General features: G+C 35.4%; 1 pseudogene across 1 annotated transcript in view; it reads right to left on the bottom strand.

The window, feature by feature from the left end:
* LOC149568245 (kihadalactone A synthase LFS-like) overlaps nt 1-23222 on the bottom strand; it is a 126819-nt pseudogene that overhangs the window by 81727 nt on the left and 21870 nt on the right. Inside the window, exons 5-7 of the transcript XR_016362529.1 lie at nt 7936-8057; nt 7440-7540; nt 7280-7338 (exon numbers count right to left, since the gene is read on the bottom strand). The product of XR_016362529.1 is annotated as a kihadalactone A synthase LFS-like (transcript). The remainder of the gene's footprint in view (nt 1-7279; nt 7339-7439; nt 7541-7935; nt 8058-23222) is intronic.

Raw genomic sequence — 23222 nt, 5'->3', positions numbered from 1 at the left:
ATTTTGAAATATAATGTATAAACATCATTTTAAAGTAACATTCAAATAAATATTTAATTTTTAAAACCAATAATTAAATTGAAACTATATAGTTATATAGTTATTTTAAGTGAAAAATTAAAAAGTAACTCAATTTAGAATTATAACATAAAGTGCACTATAGTCACTTTAAGTTAAAAATTTAAAATTGAAGTAACTTAAAAACATAACAAAAAGTGAATATAAGTTATGTTTTTCAAAAAGTGAAAGTCAAATTGAAAATACATCATGTTTTTAGTTCGTGCTATTACACCTAAAATGTCCACTTTTGAGGCACTAAAACGGGCATAACTCTTGACTGACAACTCCGACTGACCTCTAGGATAGACTGAATCGAAGGAAAAAACGAAAGGCATGACATAGCAAAACCAAGGGACTAAAATTTTAAAAAAATACAAACTCAAAAGTGTAAGGACCATGTGATCCTTAAAATAAAATATGAAACACTTAGATAACCCATCTTATTAGCACAATTTACTAGGTTTTTTAAAAAAAAATTATTTATACTAGATTTTCTCAAGAGATTTTCATCCTCATATTGTCCATATAGGACTTAGTATTAATTAGCCAATTCGGGCTCTTCTGTCATGGGCCAACTAGTCAGTCTATCGGGCTAAAGTTCTATCTCACCGAGATAGGTACTTATGCATTTTAAGTGGCCATCTTTGGTCATACCTCTACTCATACGGGGTAGGTTAACAAGTAAGTGATCGTGATTCCGTACCTCCATCCATCTGGGATGGGAACCCAATGAGCACATAAGCGGCCTTCTCGGGTCATACCTCTACCTCTACAGGGTAGGTTAACAATAACAAGTGACCTAGAATCCGTACCTCCATCTTACTGAGATGGGTTATTATAGAGGACAGAATTAAACATTGTTCTGATTAGGGTCTTTCACCCTTCGGGACCAATCCAGGTCTGGGTGTCCTGCAAGAAGTTACACAGTCTGCCCAAAACTGAGCCAAGGTTCTTGCAAGGTTTATCATTACCAATAGATCCACACCTTTCCTTGGATTTTGAGCCTTTAGCCAGGTGTAAGACCACCGAGAAAGTTACTAAGTCCTATACCCCTTCTCGGGTTTCGGGCATCAGGCCAAGTATAGATGCCTTCCTGAGGATCTTTAATTTTTTTTTTGGTTACCAAGTTCTTTTTTTATTATTTAAGCTTTGGAATAAATTATAATTTAGCAAGGGATAAGTAACCACAACACCTATGTCCAAAGTATTTGTGCTCAGGAGGTATTCTTTACCTTCCAGGTTGTCTACACACCCGTATCCACGGGATCAAGATATCAATAGACGCGCACTCGCTACCGATATGTAGTTTTGTTTGTACTAAGTTTGATGTAACTACTGTGGAGACAACCCTTGTGGGGTTTTTTTCGTTTCCAAGTAGTTCTTCACCATCATACACCTACTAAAGTGAATCAGGCGGCAATCCTAAACATCCACTATATTATGCACAAAACTAGCTTTTAGAGTTTTAGTTTGTCCATGTATAATGTTCACCTATGTGTATGTACCTTAGTCTCTCACTTGGTTATTTGTTGTATGTCTTCCTAATTAGGGTAGCTAGTTAGCTGCCACACATACTACATCCTCTTAGATTGTTGGTGAGCTAGTAAGGTTATGATAGAAGGGAGGGTCACCACTTTAAATGAATAAATAATCCAATAAACTTATTTTTGGAAGTCAATGCAATTTAAAACAACATATACTTGCATCTAATACAAGGACTACCCAACAGCTATAATATATAATGCTGAAGCAAACATATTGTGCCTCTGCTGCAATTAGGCTCTGAGTTTTTTTTTGCTCAAAAGGATAATATTTATCTATCTAGTATTACATTTATGTAATAGCTGATCATTTTTTACCAGGCCACTGGACCACACAGAAAACCAAAGAAATTACCATAACTAATAGCACTGGATAAGCGTGGGTGTGGAGGCATTCCATATTAAGAAGAGAACACAATACTAAATATATATTTGTTCATAGCCTTTCTTTTTTAAGATTCACAACAGACTATTAATTCTATTTGCAGAAACAAGGTTTACTGCAGACTACTATGCTATTTGTAGAGACAACCAAGAGAGATTTTTCAGTTATTACTTTTAAAATTTACTGCAGCAAGCATGTTAACTTCCATTCTGTATCAATCTTTTTTCAAGGGTAATGGTTGCAGGACATTCTAGCAAGCTAGTTCATGACAAATACAGATATAGAAGTTCATAAAACTTGCATTATAATTTCCAGCAATTCATTTTTATTATTAAGACTTTCTATCAAACAATTAACAGTCATTCAGTACCCCTTCCTGAGAGTGGACTACTATGATTTCTGATTATTTAAGACTTATGGTTGGAACAGCAATAATGAGAACAGTGCATACTTGGCCAACCAATTCATTTCCCCATTTCTATAGAAATAAAGGAGAGAGAATACAAAACAGTACCAAAATTACCTTCAGACTTATGTCCAAACTAACTGAGATTATTTCCAGAACTTTACATAGATTAAGTTCAAAATAGGAAACAAAATATTTTTCTAGATTTTTTTAACATGATCACAATATATTCCAGCTATGTAACAGGAATCGTGTAGACATGGCAGACTAACTGAAATAATTCTACCCCAAAGATGTATTCAACTGTAACGCTACAATAAGAAAACAAAAAAAATTGGGTTTTCTTTAACATTTGCCAGCTGTAAATCTAAAATTGTCACTTGTATCTTTTAATCCTAGCATCTATTTTTATTTCTGTTATCTTATGCAACAACCTCCATACACAACCGAGATGAAACTGAAAGAAATATTTCTTGAAATAAACTTTCAACATACCTAGTTTGGTTGAGAGAAATGAGGTGAGAAAAATAGCTAGAAATCTGTTACTGTGATACCAAGCTGCTACCTCTAAAATAATGGTGTTCTCCTTCTTGCTGCTATTTCTATATGTAGCTATGATTCCCCTTGAAAGAGTCAATGGAGCACAACACTAAATAAGGTTCAGTCTTTCCCCATTTATGAGATTTTTGGCAAGTATCCCCTCATAAACGTCAAGAGGGCGCACTCTCCTCTTTTTATTCCCAGTTGTTTCATCGGCAAAAACCCTAGGGCCGGACTCTCTTCTCATTAATGTTGCACTCTTTTGGATCAGCCCAAATCCAATTTACTTATTCCCCAAGCTTCCATGTTGCTACTGCATGAGAGACCATCCTTGCACCAACCACGTTGTCTCCCATTCTCTCCTGTTTCAACACATCTTCATTCCCAGCATTGCCGTTTCCTGTGCTTGCCTCTTAAAATGAAATATTTTCACATTCTCATGGGGTTGTAGAATTAACTCAGCCGACTAAGTTTATTTTAGCCAATTAGTAATGTTCATACTTTTAAATTTATATGAATAAGAAGCAAAACAATTATTTGTTAAAATTCCTTACCTAACATTAATCAATGCATCCCATTTAAAGATTTTTTGGGCTCATTTTGTTTTACCTTCGACCTTGATTTGATGGGCTCAAAATTTATATTTAATAATTAGTTAAATACTTAGTTTTAAAATTTTGAAATTATTTATTTGTAAATGTATTTTTTTTAATAATTGTTTGAATTCAACTTTTAGGAAATTTTCTTGGTTAATACTTTAGTATTAAAAAAAATGATTAATTAATTTTCTTAGGAAAAAAATCACTTTATTTAAATAACATCTAAAATAAAAATTTCTAAATGTATTAATAAATAAATACATAAAAATGACTTCCGAATTTTTAATAAAAATCAATTTCATTAAATAATCGCATAATTATTCCAACCAATTACCTTCTTTGAGTTCCAATTAAATATTCATTTAATTAATTGCAAATATTTAATTAAATTACCTCTAAGAAACACATTAAATATTTATGAGAATTTTGAGTAATTTATCTCTAAAGAAAACACATTAAATAATTTTTTTTTTAAATTGCATATAAGGAATTACATTTTAAATAAAACTTGATAATAAGGTCACATCATACTTTAACAAATTATTTATTGGAATTGAAACAAATGAGCAATATAGGGTCATGACAAAAAGCAAAGAACAAAAGATGAAGGCTTCAAAAATCAAGCAAAGGCTCAACAAAAACCAAAATGAAAAAGACTTGACGAAGGTCTTCAGTAAAACAATTTGATATATGGAATGAAATGGATCGATCAATCAACATTAAACAATCGAATATCAAATTCAGGCTTAGAGAAACGCAAAACTAACTTTAAAAAGTTTCATGCTGTTACCAACATTTTGTGGTGACCAAATGCAAGACAACACATATAATAATGGAGGTTGACTTATATTTCTCCCCAGATACTAGTCTGACCCAATTATGGAGGTTGACCTAATATTTCTCCCCAAATACTAGTCTGACCCTAATTAACAAATTCACTTGAAACTTGGCAATTGAATGAGAAGGTTTATTTATTAGGTTTTTTGAAGTTCCATTTTCTTTAAACTCACTTCTATTACTATCCAAAACTTGTTTTTCCATCAGCAACCTACAGGCCTAATGAAATTTTGGCATTTTAACAAACACACATGGGTTCAGATAATAGATTACAACTCTTTTTTCCAACCACAAATATTTTGGTTTTTTCCTACAGAAGTTGTGTAAGTTCAATAAAAGATATAACCTATAAAAGAATAGCTGCCTAAACTGAGCTAGTAATCCATAGTGGATACCTTTTCTTTTCTTTACCCAATAACTTAAAAAACACTTTGACAAGAATTGTGAAATAAAAATCACTATCATCAAAACACATCAACATGTTCAAAATATATTCCTTGTGTTTCTAATGCATTGATTTTTGTTTTTTGTCAAGTTTCTGCAAACTACCAAGTCCAAGACAAAATTTTGGTCTGCAGAGATTGAGTTTGCCTACCATTCTTGACACTGCCTTCAGCTTATCAACTCAGGATTCCTGCAGTTTGAAAATAAGACTTACTAATCTTCCGTATCTCAAAAAAACAGGGTTATGAAACTTCCACTTGGAACCAAATCTACACCTGAACCTTACAAGATGAAGAACCTTGCACTGCTTTCGTGAAGTACTTAACCCCTTCAAACTACGAAAATATGATATCAAGAAGAAAGAAGCTAATCTCAAGCATATGAAAGTAGGGGAAAATATTCATCTTTTGTACTCTGGGCATAGGAAATTCCTTGTAACATTTATTGAAATACAGAACAAGGTCAAGGAAAAATGCCAGTGACATCAGAAAACCCTCATTCTCTTTCAGAAATATTCCGGACTTAGGTAAGGTCACCCTTAACAAATTGCATCACTATGACAATGGATGACACGGTTGACCACTTTCAACAGCTAAAAGCTGAAGGGATAGCCTTCCATAAGCACATAACAACTCTTAGAAAATTTTGCTTCTGGTCCTCTCAGCTAATCAAACACCAATTGACTACGTATTTTTTTTAAAAAGAATCTTGTCTATTCCTTCATCAATTCTACCTCTCCTACATACAATTTGTTATGAAGAAGTTGTCTGAATTATGACAAACGAGAGTGTATTTTTTCCAGAAAACTGTTGATGCTTGCACTTAAATATTTTGGACTAAGCTCCACAAAGCCTGCACTGAGATCCAACAATTCAAATCCTGGACTACATGAATCGTTGAAAGTACATTTCATTCAAATATATAGTCTTGCAGTTGTTTATCACTTTATATCAAAGATTCCATGAAACGAATCTCATTCCTGAAACTTTTGGAATTGACTTTCTTCTCAGGTGACAAAATTAGGCATTGGGGAATGGAAATATTTGAATTAGAGAACATATCATCAACCTGCATCTATCAACATGCATTATGTACATAGATGACCTCGAGCAGTTGTCTCCAGAAAAGACTTTAGATTTAAAAGGATTGTCCAAGATGGATTAATAGAATCTGTTGATAGTCATCCCCCAAAACAAGAAAATAAGATTCAATCATGAGAAGGTTAATCCCGTTTCATCTATTGCCTCCTTTTCTTTACTTCACCTTTTCTTAGGCTAGGAGGAAGGTTATATTAAGACATGGCTGAAGCCCAAGATATCCATATAATAATAGATTCAGGATAATTTTAATAAGAATGCTACAATAGCTAACAATATGTCAAGATATACAAAGATATAAATGAGTTGTCACTGGCCATTACAACATTTAATCAAATAGATCTACCTAACAAAAAAATTTAATATTACCAATACGATCTTGAATAGGCAAATAGAATGACTAAGATAGGATTATATCCTTATTGACAAAACTAGGTAATGCCATTTTCCCCAAAGCAGCCTATGTCACTACAATTTCCTTTACTTTGTTATTGTAGTAACTCAACTGAGATAGGATTATATCCTTATTGACAAAACTAGGTAATGCCATTTTCCCCAAAGCAGCCTGTCACTACAATTTCCTTTACTTTGTTATTGTAGTAACTCTTTCCTATAGCACTTTCACTTTCGAGAAACTGCTTCAATAAACACTTTGAAGAATTTGCATCCTCCCATAAATGTTTTTTTTCAGAGTAGACCAAATAACATAGCAATGTTCTACATATGCTTGATTCTTTTGGCCACCACTCTTAGCGTTCCAAGTATACAGGCATCTTTAACCAATATTTTCTCAAATTGTTATACATCCTTTATAATTGTTAGATGCTTGGTCAGAGAATTTATGTAAAAGTTCTTTCATATGTACAATTTCCGTTAACAGTTATAGCAATTAGAATTGCAATAAGACATTAAGCTCATCTCTTATGGCCGAGAATTGGTGGTTGGCAGCTGATTCCAAACAATATGTGTGGAGTATGACCTTCAAAGATAATAAAGGGATCCCTTTAATGCCTCTTCCTCCAGTGATCAAACCTAGATTCCTTTTTATTTGTCTTCTAGCAACATAATTTCACATAATATATTCCCGTTGGTCTTTGTGTTGTCTTCATTCTCTCCAACCTATCTAGACATTGTAGGAATGATATTTCCAAGAATTGTCATCACCAAACCGACATAAGATTTTAGAGTGCAAAAAACGGCAACATAAAATAAGAAGCTTTAATAGAGTGGAAAGAGTAATCCAACCCATCTGCATAGACAAAGTACAAAATTTTTATTCTACATACAATATTTGATCTTTTACAGTAGAAATTCTGATTTTACATTAAAACAAAACAATTAATGGCAGAAAAAAGAGAGCAGTAGCTCACCCTTTCAAAGGATGCACATCCTCCCAAGTTTGTGGCTGGGCATCCTTGTTTTTGCAGATCTACATACAGACATTAAATCCCTTATTCATCAGTTTAGACCACACCTCAGGGGAGTGAAAAGCAATTCACAAAATTCCCTGCCAGATGAAATAAAAGATACCTGGAGACCCAAAACTTCATCTGTTACCAGCAATGTAAGCAGACCAAAATCTGAATGTGCCCCCGCTCCATAAATGCCAAATTCTGGATTAGATGCTTCATCTGATTATTAAAAAAAATCATAATTTTGTATTAATACATGCATGAATGGATTCTTTTGATGATAGTCAAAAGCAGTACTGCATTAGATCAAAAGGAATGTATAATAACTTATAAGAGAAGAGAAATCCCTCCTTTTATCATTTATCCCTCCTTTCCATGAAAGAGTTCAAAATTCAAAGTCTAAAACTTAAGCCTAAAGCAATTATTCAATACCTATATAGGATTCAAGACATAGTTGGAAAAAACACAGCCTGGGCTTATAACGTATCAAATCTAGAAAAGGCTTCTTGCCAAAATGTTATGATCTGTAAAAGTTTCCTGAATTGCTTTCAAGTTTGGATATGTAATGTTTCAGTTTTAATCGGAAAAAAATCTAAAATCATTCTTTCACCAACCAACATAATGCAGAAGCCTCAGAACAGCAAGTGGTTGTTCAAGAATCTCTGGTTTGTCAAAGAAGTTTGCATTTAAATTCAGTGCCAAAGCTATTAGCCTGGCAACCTTCCTGCCAACATTTCTGCAGATGAAAGAAAATTCAAAAAAGTTGATTAGTGAAAGAAATATCTGCAATAAACCATGATTCAATGAAATTTAGTAATATTATCAACTTTCACAAGCATATTTGAACATCGTTATTCCTTATGAACTGTTTTAACATATTTCATGAAAAGTGGTGCACAAGAACCCATCTCTTGTGAGAATGAATGTTCCACTTAACGTTCATTGCATCTAGGTGATGCTCATAGGGACGAAGCATCGGAACTTCCTCGGAGGTCACCCATCCTAATACTACTCCAACAAATGTGCACTTAACCATGGATTTTTCCCCAAGACCAAGCTCACCTAGCTCACTATCCAAAATCCAAAAACTTTGGCAAGTGTTCTGCCTTGTAAACCATTCATTTTAGAGCTTCTTAGCTCATCCTTTATCAACTGGGTGGTATTCTGTAATGTATCAAGTTATGAGATGTTTTATCAAGAACAGTTGTGTAGAATCTAGATCTTGTATCAATCTAATTAGTCCATATTTCACTATGAGTGGTTCATTGTTCACAAGTGTTGAACAGGCCAAATAATTGAGAGGGTGGGTATTATTTCCTAACATTCTCTAAACCTTTTACTATGTCAGTCAATACCTTAAACATTCATAAACTTATAAGTTTATAACAAATATGAACATGAAAACAAAACACAATGAACACTATGATTAATGTGGAAACCCAAATTGGGAAAAAACACAGAGAAATTAATTCTCATGGGAAAAACATCAGTTAAGGTGACACCAGCTAAGGTGATTCTTATAGATGGTTCACAATCAATTTGCTTACTGTTGTTTGGCTCACTTTTGGTTGGACTAACTAACCAGAGATACAAATATGGATAACTGTCAGTACAAATAGGTTCACTGCCAATAAAATCAACCTTGTAACCAGAATATAAGAAATGAGAATAAAATCCACCGCTGAACTCACTATCACTGATACTCTACCATACAGAAATGATATTACAGTCTGCTACCAATTGCATCATCTTGGATGATCATCAATAAGATTTTGCCTTGTCAGATTCGCACTCAATTTGCGTATTACCCACATACAAGCATCATGCATTCATTCATCGCAAACAATTGAGATCATCACTCTTCATATATTACCTGATGTCAACAACCATGTTGGCCTAAACCAATTTAAAATAGGTCACATGGAAGCATTCTAGTGGTGGTAAGAAATACAATCTGAATCACCTCACTCAATACAACAAGCCTTGCACATGCCAACATGCAATCACCATTTCCAAAACTTTTGGTACCAATGGATATAAACAATGCATTACAAGGTAAGTATTGGGAGCGAAACAAAATGAACACGCTCCAAATAGGATTGAACCCAAACAATTGATCCACCATATGGTGCACACTGAGTAGAACCATCACTAAAATGGATAAGAATAAATCTTTAAAGCACGACCTTTGATGAACAGTTGTACCAAAACATCAAGGATATCACTACACCTCAACCACGTCATAAATGAATCTCTTCTATACATCAGATATGTTGAGATCAATGGCAATCATTAATGAAAACAATGAATAGCATCCACCTCACATTATGACAACAAAAGCCCACATCTATCAAAAGCTTGAATGGTCCACTTGGCACTCGTTGCAACTAGGTGAAAGTCATACATTTAATACTAAGGCGGATTTTAAGCACATTCATTCATAAAGGTATTGATTTCACGTTAACTTCGTTTCCTAGGGTTTTGAAGTTGAATCAAGGCTATTGCATTTACATACTTGATTACATTTCAAATTCAAGAGCATATTCATAGATTTACATTGCTCCATGTTAGATCTATCATTACTTCTTTCTAGCATTCTATTCAAGGTTAACTCCTAAACAGGGGTTTGACCAAGGCAAACCCTCGCATCCAACAAACAAAAAATCCTTAATTTTGTAGGTTTCAGATGTGGAAAAGGAGAACAGGTTGCAAATCTGAGTACCCTTTTCATCATTTGTTGGAACTATAAAATCAGAATCAAGGTCTAAGACAGTTGATCAAGGATGCACTACTCCCTTGCTTCAGGAGAAAGTCAAACCTTCTTGGAAAAGTCAACCTTGCCAAATCACCGATTGATTTTTGGGTTTTGTAGATCTCGCAATTTTCAGATTCATGAATAGTAATCCGCAGTTTTGGAGCTCATTTGACAACCCATTTACAAGTTCATATCTTGCTAGGTATATCATTTCCCCTTCTTTCATTTCAATACATTTTATCATCTTACCATATCTTTATATTTTAGTATTATATTACATATCTACTTGCTTAAACCCTCTTAAGGTGGAGGTGAGAGGGAAGTAAATCCAAGTCATTCATCAATTTTGCATTAGGTCACACATTGACACTTCCTTTTGTGTTTATCGAACCTATCTTAAGGAGTGAATCTTGGTTCTTCCCCTTTATTTTGTATAGGGTGGATTGCTTCCATTTTCCCCCTACACATCTATAGTGAACCTAACCTATGACAATTCCTTTGTTCTTTTGGAGTTAGATTTCATTTTGGTGATCTAGATCTACTTCGTATGTTATTGTTTGAATTAGTAGTATTTAGATCTCCTTTTGCATTGTTTATAGATTGTATTTCATCTATTTGCATTGTGAAAATGCAAAAAGAAATTTGCATCTAGTTTCTTTCATAATCATTACAATTGATTTCAATGGGGTTCTTTTTATTTTCAAGTTTCATTCATGATATTCATGATGTTCCATTTCATGCATATGATGAGAACTTAGTTTTTCCTTTCAATGATTATCATTCCCCTTCAAAAGGTATTTTTTTGAAAGATGATGTTGATCAACCTTTAGTGATTCATGATGTTCCTAACCTTGACAGTGCTACTATCTGGGATGAGCCCTTGGATAGGAATATTGACTATTCTCTTCCTCATGAAACTTCTTTGAGTCATGGTTGTTCCTCCTCTAATGTGTGTTTTCTTCCTTCCTTGGATGATTTGAGATGAACCCTTATATAAGGATATGGATTACTCTCTTCCTTATGAGACATTTTCGGATGATGACATGGTTGTTGCTTCTAATGATCAACCTTTTTCTATGCATTTTATTGATATTCCTTAATAGATGAGGCATTTATGAGTTTTCTTTGTCCTTCTCCTAAGAGTGTCTTAGCCATAGAAGACAATGTCCTTGATATTCATTCTTATTCTTCTCAAGGTACATCTCAAATCAATTTAGGTCTTGCTGAACATGATAATCATTATGACCTTATTTTCACCAATCCAAACTTAGATCTTTAGAATCCTATTCACATTGACCCAATAAGTGGCTTTTCAACTCTTCAAGATTGGGCAACTTTAGATTTTACACCAACATCCTACATTATTGACTTCATGAATCCAAAAATCTTTATTTAATGAGTGTATGCATACGATGGCTTCTCTTCACATTCTCATCTAGTTATATCTAAGAGATCTTCTTCTTTTATCAGTTCCTTATATTATGTTTCATGTGAATTGCAATGATGAATGGTAACTTTTTCATGATCATTTTACTTGATACATCTACAACCCTATTGTGTTGCTCCTAGGTTTGTGATATTAGCAGCCTATCTTTTGGAGGCTCATTGTGCTACTTTGTGAGCAATATAATAATCATTTCCCTTGTCTCTTCACTTGGGGGGCCCTAATTCCTCTTTCTATCTATATCATTGGATCCATTATCTCCCTTTGTTGACTTGTTTTCCTTTTATTTGATGGTATTTTTTCTTGCAATTATTATAATTCCTTGTGCAATTTTATGTTTGTTTGAAATTACATGTCTAGTATAAATTGAAACCACTTAGCGTGATATTATTATGATAATAGATAAGGGTCTATTATTAGTTAATGGTAATCTATTTGTAATCTATTGTATATATCACAATGATCTTAATATTTAGTTAGTTGTAGGTATTTGTTAGCTTTCTTTAGCTTTCTTTTAGCTAGATTAGAATATTTTTATTCTTTTCAATCATTTCCTAAGGAAACATCGCTTTACTCTTTTGTATATATAGACCTCTCAGTCTCTGTTAATACTAGCAAAAATTTACCAATTACTTCCATAATATGGTATCATAACATAGTTGAATTTTTTTCAAGAATAATAACTTCTTATTGAAATTATCTTAACCTTATTTTCAAAAAAAACAAATTCCCTAAATTTACCTACTTCATTATACCTAGCATAGGCTAGGGTTTTGGATGCAAAGGATTTGCAACTCGTGACTTCTCTGGCTCACGAAATATGGCGTCCATTTGCAAAATCACGACTAGAAATCGTGTGTCAATAAATTGCAAATCATGACTAGAAACTTTGGCTCGTGTTTGATATTGTTGTTCAAACTCGCATCTTCTATTTGCTCAAAAAAAACATTTCCTGTTTGCTCCAAATCACATATGATATATTGGTCAGCTAGGGTTTTCTGGACTGTAAATCATGTGTCTACAAATCACAACCTGAAAATTGCGTTTGAGACCATCGAAAAGCTCGCAATTTTCTTTGCTACACCTACCATTATTTGGATCCTTCACATTTCTTGCACAAACGCTTCTATTCTGAAAAAAATTGGCCATTTTTTCCTACAATCGCCATTTGTTCTACAAATCTGCCCTTCAATGGCTATCAACTAGGTTTTTCTCGAAACCCTACATTTTGAACTTGGAATTTTTTTTTGATTGCAAATTCTTTGTGGGTTTTTTGAGAGCTCAACTAGGTTGTCGTCCGATTGTTTTGGGTGCCTCATTTTTCATGCTCAATTTTTGAGCCAGCAAATTCAGAAACTGACAATATATTCTTTTTGGGTTTTTCAAGCTCTCTTCTGGGTCAATCTTCAAATTTTTTGGGTCTTATATTTTTTGCCTCGAAGAAAGTGCCTTCACAATTTTTTCCACTTTTTTCATTGAAAAATGTGCTATGGCATCTTTGATTAATATTCTGCTTAAGAGCAATATTCAATGGTCGAAATTATGGCACTTGGAAGCAGCAGATCGTAGCAATTTTTGAATAGCGAAATACCAATCAGATTGTTCTAGGTGTTACACTGTGTCCGACTACCCCTAGTACTGATTAGGTACATGGGATCTAAATAATCCAGAGGTGGTGATGCTTCTCAAATTATCCATAGCTAATGATCAGCTCTCTCAGATTTCATCCGGCAAGACAGTTGTCGAGATATGAACACATCTCAAAAATCTTCATGAGACTTCTCACAAAAGCAAAGATTTCTTCTTGAAAACAACTATGTTTTCTATTATCATGGATGAATCATGAGTTTACATTGCTCCAGGCTCCCCTAAATAGGATTCACCAAATCTGCGATCAGTTGCTTGCCATTGGTCGCAAGATGAAGGAAGAGGGCATTGTGATTATCACTCTCCGGAGTTTACCCAAATCTTATGAACATTTTATTGAGACTCTCAACATTGCGTCTTTTGGTGTTGATCTGAAGTTCATAGATCTCTTCACACTTTGGCTTCAGCAAGATTGGTGGAAACAATAGTTCAGGAGCAGTTCCAGCTCCACCTCCATAGAGCAAGCTTTTGCTACTAAATCCTTTCAAAAGGATAAAGGCAAGTCTCAGGAATCTTCTCAGCAGAAGTCCTTTGCTCCAGCTTTAAAAGCCTCTCGGAAGAACATTCAATGCAACTATTGCCACATGTTTGGTCACATGAAGGTTGAATGTTGGAAATGCATAGTTGCCTAATCTGACCAATTAGGTTTGCAGCCGAAAGCGAATTGTGCAGAGCACACCAAGCAGACAGAATCTCCCTTTTGCACCTTCGTGGCTAGAAGACTTGCAAATCATGTGAAGTCATCTGCCTAGTACATTGATTTAGGTGCCTCTCATCACTTCACCCACCGCAAAGATTGGTTCACTGACTACCAACCTTACTCAGATATGTTATTTTTGGTGGCGGAGAAGAGTACACTGTTGTCAGTAAAGGCAACATTAGATTCAATCTGCTAGGAGGAATCTCATTTTCCTCGATGTGTACTACATTCTAGGGATGGATCTAAATCTACTCTCAGTCAATAAAAAACTATGACATTCTCCACAATTGGATGTCACCTTCAATTCAGATCAATGTACCATCAACGATAAGGCAACTCAGTCAATTGTTGGAGTGGGTCTTGAGGATCATGGTCTTTTCCAACTTACTGATTCGGATGATTCTGGAGACTTAGCTATGGCTGCTTGGCGGTCTTCTGTTAACACACTTTGGCATCAGTGATATGGGCACTTAAATGTGCATTATCTTTCTCAGCTTGCTCCAGAAGAGCTTGTCCTTGGTTTGCCAAAGATTCAGACTCAGCAGCTTGGAGTTTGTAATGCATGTCAAGCTAGGAAGCAACATCACACACCTTTCACCAGTGGCGATTCATGGTGAGATTTTTAGGTACTTCAGCTTGTCCATGCCGATATCTATACCCTATGGCCACTCCTTCTGTTCTTGGGTCCAGGTATTTTTTGTTGTTTGTTGATGATTTCAATAGAAAAATGTGGGTGTATTTTCCTAAAATGAAATCATATGCAATTCCTATATTTTAAAATTTTAAACCTTTCATTGAAAAAGAGTCTAGGAAATCTATTATTATTCTTAGGTCAAAGAATGGAGGGGAATTTTATTCTATGACTTCTCTAGCTTCTTGGATACTCATGGCATCAAACGCTAATTAACCACACCCCACTCACCACAACAGAACGGTGTAGGTGACCATTGTAATAGAACAATCACCGAGATGGCTCAATCCATGTTCGAACACATACATGTTCTGAAGAAGTATTGGGTAAAAGCAGTTAACACTGCAGTTTATCTTTTGAACTAGTCACCCTTAATGGCGGTCAAAGGTAAGACTCCAAAAGAGGCTTGGTCAAGTCACAAGCCCAAAATCAATTACCTAAAGGTTTTTGACTCCCTTCCTTTTGTTTGGATCCCTCATTCGTCACGCACCAAGTCAGATGCCAAGAGTCACAAACTCATGCTTGCTGGATAGAGTAGTCTTCACAAAGCCTACTGCTTGATCGACACTAAGACATCTTGTCTCCTATACAGACTTGATGGTGTCTTCAATAAGCAGCGAGGACCATTCAGGCCTATTTTTCCTATTCTTGATCCAGCCTATGAGGGCTCATGATTTGGGAGTTAGGCTTCTATTAGGTCCACCTAATGGGAGGGGGCTCCAGTAGCTCCTGCAACTCCAGCTATACCAATGATCCCTGTACAATATCTCTAGCTTCTCATGTAGGATCACCTCAATTTGTAGATGCTTCACCTAAGTTTGATCTAGATTCTTCTAATAATCACGAAGCATCTCTTGATAATAATGTCAGTCATTCTCTCCGGCCTAAGTGGTGAGGACTAAGACACTTGCTGATATTTCATGATGATGGCCTCATTGATGGGAGAACTACTTGGAAAAAGAGAAATCCTACATAGTTTGTTAACTTTTCTCTCATGGCCAACCTTTACAATGTGTTTGAACCTCAAACATATTCCAAAGCTAAAGGAATTCCAGAGTGGGAATAGGCCATGACATCTGAACACCAGAGTCTGTTGAAGAATAACACCTGGGTCCTTTCTGATCTTCCACCAAAGAAGAAACCCATTCACTGCATATGGGTTTACAAAATAAAATACAAATTTGATGGTACTTTGGATAAATACAAAGCTCGTTTAGTTGCAAAGGGCTTTTCTCAGCATCAGGGCATTAATTATGAGGAGACCTTTACTCTTACTACAAAGATGAGCACGATCAAATTAGTCCTAACCATGGCAGCACAATTTGGCTAGAAGTTCCATCAGATGGATGTCAAGAGTGCTTTCCTAAATATTAATCTCCACGAAAAGGTCTACATGACACAACCTCTTGCTTTCATGATTCTTGGTAAAGACCATCAAGTTTCTAGATTGGTCAAAGCTCTCTATGGCTTGAAGCAAGCCCCTAGGGCATGGTACATAAAAACTGATAAGTACCTCAATGATCAAGGCTTTGAGAGGAATTCTTCAGACTCAAATTTGTAAATCAAGACTACTGATAGTGGCATCATCCTTCTGATTATTTATGTGGATGGTTTGATCATCACTGGGAGTTTGACATCTTTGATTCAAGTTATCAAACAGAATTTATGCCAGTCTTTTGATATGACTAACCTTGGGCTCATGCATTATTGCCTAGGTGTTGAGGTTTAGCAACAGTCTTCTAGTATATTCATCTCTCAGTCAAAATATGCCAGGGCTCTATTAGACAAATTTTGTATGCAGGATTGCAAGCCTACATCTACACCCATGGAGAAAGGTCCCAAGTTATCAGCCAAGTCTTATTATCCTCCCGTCGATGATACTACTTACAAGAAACTAGTAGGGAACCTCATCTATCTCTCTGCTACTAGGCCTGATATCAGCTTCGCAATCAACTACATCTCATGCTTTATGACAGCTCCCAAGGTTGATCATTGGATGGCAGCAAAGCGTGTGTTTCGTCATGTGAAGAACACTTCAAATTATGAACTTCTTTAGTATCAAGGTTCTAATCCTAAACTCAATGGGTTCACAGATTCAGATTGGGCAGTCTCTGTTGACAATAAAAAGTCAACTTTTGGATGTGTTCGATTTGGGATCAAGTGTCGTCACATAGACCAGTAATAAGCAACAGGCAGTTTCTCTCTCCTCTATAGAGGCCAAATACAAAGGGACAATCAAGGCAGGTTGTGAAGTTGTTTGGCTTCGTCAGATGCTTGGGGATATGCAGATCTCACCAGTAGGACCAACTACTTTATTTGTTGATAACGAAGGTGTTATCAAGTTAGCACGAAATTTAGTCTTCCATGAACAAACCAAGCAAGTGGATGTTCGCTATCACTACATAAGACAGATGGTTGAATACTAGACAATAGGCTTGCATTATGTTCCTACCACAAATCAAACTGCAGATATTCTAACCAAGCCTCTTGATCTTGATAAGTTTGTCAAATTTAGAGAACAGCTTAGTGTTATGGTTAGATTAACCATTAACAAGTGGTATTAGAATAATAGATAAGCGTCTAGTGTTAGTTAATAGGTAATCTATTTGTAATCTATTGTAAATATTAGAATGTTTCTAATACTCAGTTAGTTGTAGTTATCTATTAGCTTTCTTTAGCTTTAGTTTAGCTAGAATAAAATATTTCTATTCTTTTCATTTGTTTCCTAAGGAAACATTGCTTTATTCTTTTTTATATAGACCTCTCAGTCTCTATTAATACAAGCAAATATTTACCAATTACTTCCATAATAGATATAATGCATCATTCTTCTCTTGTTCAATGCATCCAATGTCTTTTATGACTCTGCATTATTCTATAATTTGATGTTCTCTCTTGTATGCATTTGTTGTGTTATGTAGGGATTACCATCATGACTGCAATTTTATGCAAGTGCATCTTTATTGTATATATTCTATCATTTAAAGCATATAATTTATTTTCTCTCTCTTCTCTCTAGGATCCACTACCCCTTTGTTGTTTCTTTGTGTGATAACTAAGTAGGCATAACATGGTATCCTTTCATCTCTCTATCTCATTTCTCTATAGATTTGAATTATTTTATGGTACATTTTTATCTATGGGTATGTATTGTTTTGTTACATGTGTGACTATGTGTTTTTGCCTAGCAAATGTCTCTTCGTGCCTTGGATTCTAATGCTTCTCATTTATCAATCATCTATAGTTTACTTCATGTGTGATATCTTTTCTAGCTTCTTATGTTGTTTAGAATTAATTATCCTATGATGTTTCTTGCTTTTATTTTCTCTATGTTGTTGCATTTGTTGAGTGGATATTTTGAAACTGACAATTTTTGGTAAATTCCAATCGCAAAATAGGTAGACCAGCCATAGCATGTGAGACAGGGTATCTCCTACCTTAAAGGGAAGGCTCCCCCTTCTCACCAATCCTTAGATTAACTCAAGGTAAGCAAGAAGTTGAGAGATTTGAAAGGGTATTACCAATATTCTTTCATATTAGCTTTAGAAAAGAATCCACTTACCGGCAAAGTGAGTAATGGGCAAGAGGAAACCTCAAACTACACTTCTATCTAAAGTTGTAAATGGTGATACCAATCAACCAACACTAACTCAAAGGCTAGCTGAAGGCATACCAGTTTGGCTCTAAGTCCAATCTTAATCTATGCTATAAAACTAACCTTCACTATTGGGGCACAAAGACTTCCAAAAGTAAAGAATTCTAACTATTTTTGTGAATTAAGAAAGAATTACAAACTACAGTCAAAGCTCTTAGTCTTTATATCTCCACAATCAATCTCAGTCAAAGCTTTAGCTCCGATTGCTTCCTAACTCTTTATATTCAATTATCAAGATTGCAAATACACATGAATCAAAGATGACAAATGCAAATCACAGTCAAAGCTTCCAACTTGCACAAGTCACAATTGCACTCAAATCAAAGTTCAACTTCAATTGTTTCTTTGTATTCACTTTTTTCCCAAATTCGTATCACACAATCAAAGTTATGCTTGCACAAGTTTGACAGAGCTCTCTTGCATACAATAAAAGATGAGTTTTACAATGAGAAGGCACTCTTTCATATAGGCAAAGGAGTTGAGAAAAAGTGGAGGAAAAAGTGGGATCGAATCAACCAACTTTGACTTGGTAAAACTAGGTGAGAAAAATTATTGGATTACATGTCATAAGGACATGAAAATCATATTACATTCAATTACACAATTTCATACAATACATCCTCTCTAACTACATCCATGAAAAGAAAGAAGAAGACAGAAATAGTGGAAATAATCCTAAGGATTATTATGAAGTGCCTTGTATCTAGTGATGTGGTCACACATTGTAGGAAGATCTAAGATCTCCATTGATTTCGATATGGCATCAATCCTAACTGTATCAGTGTACGTTGATCTTACAATCTTGTAGTTTGTTGCAATTGAATCCTATAGATGCTTTGCTACCGATTTATTTGTTGCAAATCTATTCATTGTTTGTGAGCCAAATTTCTCAAATACAAGTTCAACATTAACTTTGTTTATTCTAAAGTCATTTAGAATAAACTATCGGAGTTCCTGTCTGGTAGCTTCATCCAATGATGGCAACCTGAGCAGAGGTTTATTATCTTTGTCCCTCGGAAACGCCAGCTGTTTGGGGTGTGAGTAACTTCGAGAGGATGACATCGATGATGATGCCTTGCTCCATGCCTTCTTAATAGCTTCCGACAAGGTGGCAAGATTGAACCCCTTTACCCAACCTTTCAGTGGTTTTGTCAATCCGTCCATGAAGCGCACTGTCCGTCTTCTTTCAGAAATGTCCATGACCAAAATAGAGAGTTTCTAAAATTCCACAATATACCGGTTGACCGATTTAGTTTGCCTTAGCTATGCCAAATCTTTGAAATTGAGTTCTGAATCTTTACCATCAAATTGATCTATCAATCTCTCAGTGAATTTCGTGTAAGTATTTATTTGATCATGACCCAGTGTGATGGTGCCGTGATGCCACCATTCATGCGCAACTCCTTCCAAGTGTAATGCCGTGAATTTAGTTGCTTCTTCTTCTGGCATAGGATTCAGTTGGAAGTAAGTATCGATCTTCATTACCCACGCTTATGCAAATATGGATCTGGATCCACCAAATAGAGACAGATTTACTTTACTTAACCTTCTTCTAAGATCATCATTAAAATACCTTGGTTTCCGCCTCCCAAATATCTCATTCTCAAATCCGTGTAATCTTTCTAGGATATATCTTCCTCAAAATTCGCATTCTTCCAATATTCTCTCAGTTGTTCCTGCATCTCTTCAAAGGTTGGTTGTTTCCCTCTGTGTGGTGCCTCCGTCCATGGGGGAAAAGACGACATAGAAGGTCAAGAGCATATTAGATGAGGGTTTGATTTACCCGACACCGAGTCCGCGTTGTGACCATTTTGTTCTCCGGATATTTTATTGTCTACCAACTTCTTGAGAGTCTCTTCCATGAGTTGTTGAGTATCAGTGATTTGTGCCTAATTCTTTGCAAGTTCTCTCAGTTGTACCACAAATTTGGCAATTGTGGGTTCCAGTTCGGCAGCCATTCTATCCACGTAATGGGTTTTTTTTCTCTTTCGGCAATAAACTCTCATTCACTGTCCACAGGCTAGCAGGATTGAAGCTCCGATACCACTGTAATGTTCTACATACAATTGCAAGGTTCTGAAAAATCCCAATCGACTTCAGAGAAGCATGTAAGACCATAAGGTCTGTACTAGGTGGTCGTGCGATAGTGTGAAGGCAGTACAATACGGAGGGTGCTAGACAGCTGTATGGAAGAGTGAAATTGGGCCGTACGATATGTACTTGATGGTCATACGGTAGTGTGAAGGTTAGTCCGTACGAGATGATTTGTTGGCCATAAAGTGAAGAGAGGTAAAGCCGTATAGTGTGGAGGTAAGATGTGAACAAGGCCGTACGGTGGCAAAACCATAGAGCCGTATGAATGAAATACTGAGGAATATGGATGGATGGATGGGTGAAGGACATACGGTCAAGAAGTAAGCAGTATAGAAATGATAGGAGGCCGCACGGTTAGGTATCTCAGCCCAACTCTAAATACAATCTTGTTCATACACAACACAATAGATTTAGTTGAAATCTAGATACAATATTACAGGCTTGAATACGAATAATCCTTTAAGTAATATTTATGTTGAAAGATGATGCTCCGATTTGCCAGGCCCGGGCGAAGTATTACAGGCGACGGAATAGGATGAGGGTTGAATCCCATTGAAATCGAAATAGCCAAGTAGGGAAGATCTTTCACTTCCAAAATGACGAACAACAGAGAATCTCAACTGGAATTTGCAATACAAAGAAATAATCCAAATTGCATACCTAAAGACTTCCTACAAGCCGTGCTTAAATACCCATCAAGAAACTTTCTGAGGGTGTACAAAAATAGCCGACAGCGACACAAACTATGGAAACAAAAATAAAAATAGGTCCAAGATATATTAAATCAATCGGCCCATTAACAAAAGTTTGATAAATGATTTATTTTATGACGGGAATATTACATAATTCATCATTTCAATTCAAAAATCAACAACACATACATGAATTGCTGAGTATCGTTGGATTAGATAAATAAGGAATTGCTATTTGTTGTGAAGGCTCAATTACTAGGGATGAAGATATCAATAAATCAGATGCAGACTAAATCCAAAATTCATCACCAAATTGGTGATCATCATTGATCACAATGTCTTTTAAGAAGAGAATTGACTAATCCATGATTAGTCATACAATCCTTGTCAATAACATTATATTGACGATTAAACAAAGCTTTACCTAATATTCAATCATAATCCATTGATAAAAAAAAGGAATCTTGTATGTTAGAAGACATGTATTAAAAGATACCAAGGACAGTGATTAAGTATGTGTCATTTATCATCAGGCCAAGATAAAGGAGGGCAGCAATTACCATAACTAAGAGGTGTGATGAATTAAAAGAGGATCTGATTTATATTTTAAAATAGTTGGCAACAAACTGACATGACTCTTTCAAGAAGTCACAATCTTGAAACCAAGAAAGTGAATATAAAAAGGAATTCGACCTCATTCCATTGATTCATTCATCAATAACCTTTTATATGTAATCCCGTTGGATCTGCTCATATCAAACAATTGCCTTCTCCGGCACTAACTGGTTGCAAGCACATAAGTTTATATCAGAAACAGCTCCTTTGGATTGCAGGGAAAAAAAGTATATATCAGACATAGCATCCTAATTGCTGCAAGATTATAATTCATTATTTGAGACAGCAACAATATTGCTGTTGAGTGATATTGATACATCAGACATTGCAAATACTGACAAATCATATCTGAGAGACAGAGACAGCAATATTATTGCTATAAGCAATAAAGCAGTTCATCCTTGCATACAATTAAAGGACAATATAAAAAATAGCAATCTAATCACTATAAATGATACCCTTAGTTTATCATTGCATACAATTACAGGATAGTATCAGAAAATAGCAATCTAATAGCTATAAGAGATTATGGACAAAGTTCTCAGCACATTTTCCATTGATAAATTAGACAGGGCTAATATTTTTAGCATTAGAAATAAGGACCAACTTCCATGATCATATCATTATATCAGATATAGTAGTGATCAAATATCTCATATATATATATATAGACAATGTTCTTGGAATAATCATATAAATTTTGACATTCATAACTCATAATTCATGGTAGTAACTAAGGACTTGAAGGAAACAAGTCACTTGCAATTTGGACTGTGAGGTGATTCTCTCTATTTACTACTCTTCAAGTCACTTGCAATTTGGACTGTGAGGTGATTCTCTCTATTTACTACCATATCCAAAGAGGGAGACACTACATCCCAGCACTTAGATGGGACTCTTGCCATCCTACTCCACCAAGTGTTCACCAATTTCCTCTCAATCATGTGGATTCACTTCCCCATAGACCGTCCTTTGTCGAAGGCACTCTCCTCTCCTCTCCTCGTTCTTAGAATCTTGCCCACAGCAAACCAAACACCTCCACCAATGCCCTACAACATCCACACCACGCTCTACATGCAAACACACCTATCTTCATACAAATCTGCAACATCTACTTGCACTCTCTATAGCTTACTTATGCACATATGCAACATCCCAACCAGCTTGTTTACGTTCTTTTCTACTTCACAAAACTAAGGAAAATATCCTTATGCACATGTGCAACATCCCAACCAACTCATTTACATTCTTCTCTCCTTTACAAAACTAAGGAAAAATAGGAATTAACTCTGTAATCTCGACTGCAACATCCTCTAATGCTACAATGGCCTCATCACCTCTCGCTATGATTCCAACTTCTTTAGGTAGCTCATTTTCTTCCTCTTTTTCTTCATTCATTATAGTCTCCTGAAGTCTTATATCAGCCTCCAAATCTGCATTTTGAACTTTATCTTCTACTGTCTCAACCTACGACGTACTATCACGTACATTACATTCTCAGCTTTCACTCACTGGCAGTCCACTGTAGCCATATTCCCCTCTCTTTACTCTTCATTTTTGCAGGCTGATCTTACTTCTTTCACCTTTTAGATGCAACTATCACTTTTC

This window comes from Cupressus sempervirens, chromosome 3 (genome assembly GCF_028749045.1).
Source record: "Cupressus sempervirens isolate cs-2001-9-10 chromosome 3, ASM2874904v1, whole genome shotgun sequence".
Lineage (NCBI taxonomy): Eukaryota > Viridiplantae > Streptophyta > Pinopsida > Cupressales > Cupressaceae > Cupressus > Cupressus sempervirens.
This window is presented reverse-complemented; position numbering and strand designations above follow the sequence as displayed.